General features: G+C 32.8%; 1 protein-coding gene across 1 annotated transcript in view; it reads left to right on the top strand.

Annotated features, from left to right (window-relative positions):
- Window positions 1–243: 243 nt before the first annotated feature.
- LOC111089554 (janus kinase and microtubule-interacting protein 1-like) overlaps window positions 244–4,941 on the top strand; it is a gene marked incomplete at its 3' end in the record, with an annotated part of 32,665 nt that continues 27,967 nt past the window's right edge. The window contains exon 1 of the mRNA XM_022402294.1: window positions 244–305. The remainder of the gene's footprint in view (window positions 306–4,941) is intronic.

Below are 4,941 nucleotides of genomic sequence, written 5' to 3'. Positions count from 1 at the left end.
GTGTCTTTGTTCATCTCGAATTAACGCCTATATTGTAAGGCACTCCATGTTTTACTGTGATGCGAATACAGTATGCACGTGCAGGGTTACCAGGTAGGGTCAGACCGGTCTGCTGAGTTGCAGCTCTGAATAACATAAGGACTAACTGTACAGGTGCTTTTAGGTGTCCTTCTTTCAACCAACAATAGAGGGAGTTCACACCTTATGAGATCAGGAGGGAAGAGAGCCGGTTTGTGACTTCGTTCCTATTCGGTCCGTGAGCGATGTCCTACTCTTGTTAACTCTGCTCTGATCACTAAACATTGGTAAGTTTTTCTTAATAATTTTCTGTTTCCTTCATTTAAATTCTCATTATTTCTATCATTTGTATTAGTATCAATGAATTGAGTATCTCCTTTAACAATCTGTTACATATCTATTGGATTAGTATGAATGTGTTGAATCCTTCCTTTAACTATCTTTATATATCATTTGTATTAGTATTAGTATGAATGTGTTGAATCCTTCCTTTAACTATTATTATATATCAGTTGTATTAGTATTAGTATGAATGTGTTGAATCCTTCCTTTAACTATCTTTATATATCATTTGTATTAGTATTAATATGAATGTGTTGTATCCTTCCTTTAACCATCTTTATATATCAGTTGTATTAGTATTAGTATGAATGTGTTGAATTCCTCCTTTAACAACCTGTTATATATTAATTTAGAGTGACCAAAAGAAATTTCATGTAATATTTTTTGCTTGTGTACGTACTTGTGACTAAAGGTGAAAAAAAAATGCCATAGTAAATTATTAAGTCAATATTTTTATACAAAATAAATTAAACAAATAATCAGTTGTTCCGTATCTGTAGAATGTTATTTGGGCTACTTGTTGCTAGTGGAACGCTTCAAAGGTCAGCGCTGGGGCCTTATTTTTTTCTTATTTACATTTATGATGTTTATATGGGCAAGTTAGTAACATTTACTGATGACCATTTTAATAATTGAAAAGCCAGAAAGTAAATACATTTTTTGTTAAAATGTATGTGATTCAGACGCTCATACCGTTATTAAAAACCTTATATTTGGAGTAGCATGTTGGAACTATTTAAGGTGTATTTTACGTTTCGTATATATATCTGAAATTTTACATATCTTGTGCTCTAAAAAGGAGAGCGTAGAAAATTACACCAAAATATTTCTCTTTATTTGTAGTAAAATGTGTTTGAAACTATCCTGAAGATTATCGCTTAAAATTATCAGCGACATAGTTCTTTTACAAGTGTTTAATTTTGTCGATTGAACAAGTGATATTCATAATCGACTTGGAGTGTTCGTAGTTTTATTTTATTAAGAATTATACAAACACAGATTCACACATTTTTGCTTTACATTTAGATATGAAAAATTTACTTTAATATAACTTGTAATATAAAACACAGCTGAGAAATAATAAGTAAATACAGTATACTTATTTCAATTAGTACAGATGACACTATTTATTTTCTGTATATGTTACTCTATTCTTTAACACAAACCAAAATGTAGCGATGAGTAAAGTGTACAATCAACGATATTTGTATTTTCCAAGCATAAGTAATCGAAAAGAGCAGACACTCGAGAATATTCTAAACACGAAAAGCAAGGTTTAGCAGACAGCTATTCTTTAGCGTAGGCGATGATAAACTGCGTTTCAAGTAGTTTTGTCAAGGACTTTAACGTAACAGTAATTATTATTTGTTTTCATGGACAGCCAGTTAGTTTTTTAAACTCTAACACAGGAATACTTTTAACAGCGGTGTGTAACAACCGGAAGTACCTGTCTAGCTAACACACAGGTGGATATGGGTGGACCTTTCTTTGAGAGGAATTTCTCTAATCTAAGTTCTACTTCATTGATTGCTGATGCAGAAAAGCGCTAGTTCTTGTGTACATCTTGACAATACACATTAATTCTGATTTTATAGCGAAAAAACTTGTTTGCTTTATACTGCATATTTTGACAGACAAGATCACGGAAATTTGCCTCGCTAGTTTATTGTTGAACATAGCCTATTTTATATCGTTATTGTAGCTCTGATTTTAAAACGAAATAAATGTACTAAGAATGGTGTTTTTTGACTCATCATAATTCTGCATGACCTTAGTACCAGGAATTTCAAGTTAACTATATCGACAATCATAAGCCCAAGGCAGATATGATTATATTAATTGTTTTTCTCTGATATGAGTTTATGTATGTATAGATAGATTCCGAGGAATGTTTCTCAATTATCACAGTCAATACTTGTGAAAGTTGCTATGTTTTTCAATCGACTAAGCATTGTACAGGTCACTGTATTACAGGAAGTCATGTTCACTGCCTTGAGGATATGCTTTTTCATCTTATAAAAAAACTACAACAAATTACCGATGTATATATGAAACTCGCTAGACGTACGGCGAGATTGTTAGGTATTATATTGTTAGGTATTTTTTATTAGTCTTTAATTGATCATGTGAAACATAAAAACGGGATAACGATATCGCATTGGTAACTATTGTATCTTTGTCAAAAATCTGCACACATTGTTTTTTCCACGTTTTTCTGTTTCCTTTGTTTTTTGTGAGTTTTATTTTCCTTGTATTTCAGTTAGCGCTTCTTATATGGTGACTAACTAATTCCACGAATAAAAAATAATAATACTTCAAGCACGTTTAATACAGTTATTTAGCAGATATTTTGTATTTTCAACTTGTACGACACCATATGCAACTCACGAGCAAGGCCAGGTTAGAGAATCAAAAATTTCAGGCATAACCATCTCTAATTTGGAACTGTTGACCAGAGGACTGGCAACAAGGTAGCATTAAATGCCGCCCACGTGAATTCTCATAATGAATAACGTAACTGACTGTAACATTTATAATACTCTGACAGCTGAAAGTGCGGAGCGTAATCAGCTGCGTATCGAAACTTGACACTTGGGCCCTCTGGCGGCAGCCCGGCACACCAATTACTAGGTCACAAGCAGTTGTATAAATTTCATTGAAATTTGCATATGCAGATTGTCATAATATTTAATCTCAAGTTTTATTGAAAATATTTCGGAATTCATTTGGATCATGCTTATGAAATTACGTTCATGGAAACTACCAATAAATTATCAAACCGACAATATTAAATGCTTTCATCAGTGTTAATGACCTTGACTTTTATAACAACTATTGTTTGAAATCTTGTACGAAATAACAAATGACTGGAGCTTGCATCAATGCTAGAACCTTAGAGATATACATCATAATCAACACATTGAGACTGACGTCTGTTGAAAACATACCAGGCCAAACGTATGGATCTGATTACTCAGATGCATGCCGAAAGAAGATAACGGAATGGTGCAATGCAAGCAGGGAACAAGCAGAATTAGAGAGTTACAAACATTACTCCTATTTTTAAAGGGGCTGGTAAGATATTATAAGAGATGGAAATTATAAGTTAGCTAATCATACATTTGTACTGGGAAACATTCTAGAAAGGCTTACAAATTCGTTTAGTGGAATAGTATATCATAAAAGAAGACCAACATGGGGCCAAGAAAGGAAAATTTAGTCCAGTAATTAGTTATCTTTTTTTTCGGGAATATATGTCTACGATGGAAAAAGTTTATACTTCGTATGCATAGATTTTCAAAAAGATTTTGATAAAGTGTCACAGAAAAGATTACCTAAGAAAATCCCATCAGTAGTGATTGTAGAAGAACGAGTTTATTGGACTGTAGGGCGACTGTATGGGAGAAAACAAAAGGTTGTTATTAATGGAGTACAGTCAAATTGGGCCCTTTTTACTAGTAGATTGGCTCAAGGGTCAGTGCTTGGACCTTTGTTTATACTTATTTACATTAATGATATTGAAAAGGTTGTTATTAATGGAGTACAGACAAATTGGACCCTTTTTACCAGTACAATGGCTCAAAGGTCAGTGCTTGGACCTTTGTTTATACTTATTTACATTAATGGTATTGAAAAGGTTGTTATTAATGGAGTACAGTCAAATTGGGCCCTTTTTACTAGTACAATGGCTCAAGGGTCAGTGCTTGGACCTTTGTTTATACTTATTTACATTAATGGTATTGAAAAGGTTGTTATTAATGGAGTACAGTCAAATTGGGCCCTTTTTACCAGTACAATGGCTCAAGGGTCAGTGCTTGGACCTTTGTTTATACTTATTTACTTTAATGATATTGAAAAGGGCATAATTAGCAAGTTAATAAAGTTTGTTGATGACATTAAAATATTGGGTATTTTCAGCTGTACTAAAGATATAGAGGTATAACAGAAAGATTTAGGTCAATTGATAAGTTGGATAGATATTTGTCAAATAAATTTTAATTATATTTAGTGTAAGAACAAAGGTGTAGAGTTAATGCGTAAGACAACTTCTTGTACAGTCGAAGGAGACGGGTTGCATTTTTACATATTACCTCTACAACTTAAGGAGACGGGTTGAAGTTTTACATCTCTGCAACCTCAGATGACGTTTCTGGTTAGGTTCATAACTTGGACTTCAGCTCGAGCTCAGAGCCAGGCGTTCCCCATACTGATCCTCATTATTATATATATTTCTTAGTAGAATAAATATATACTATGTAGTTGTTGGGCTTAGGATTATTAAACAGTAGGTGTCTGTGACTTGTTAGCGATAAATTGAACGATGAATAAACAGCACACACTTTACTTGTTTCCAAATATTATATATATTCGGAACAAGTTAAACGTATGTACATTAAAGTGTTCACACTATAGAGAATATAAGCATATCGTAAACGTTATATCAGTATATGTATAGTTCTCTTCTTGTCAAAAGTCCACTTAAGCCTGTTCAATTACTTTAGAATTTCGCTTTGACAGAATAAACTTATTTTTTTCGTATTTCCTTTTCCACTGTTAGTTTCACCCTAATATATATAAAAC

This window comes from Limulus polyphemus, unplaced genomic scaffold (assembly GCF_000517525.1).
Source record: "Limulus polyphemus unplaced genomic scaffold, Limulus_polyphemus-2.1.2 Scaffold6603, whole genome shotgun sequence".
Lineage (NCBI taxonomy): Eukaryota > Metazoa > Arthropoda > Merostomata > Xiphosura > Limulidae > Limulus > Limulus polyphemus.
The sequence above is the reverse complement of the archived record's forward strand: the minus strand, read 5'-3'. Positions and strand labels throughout refer to the sequence as shown.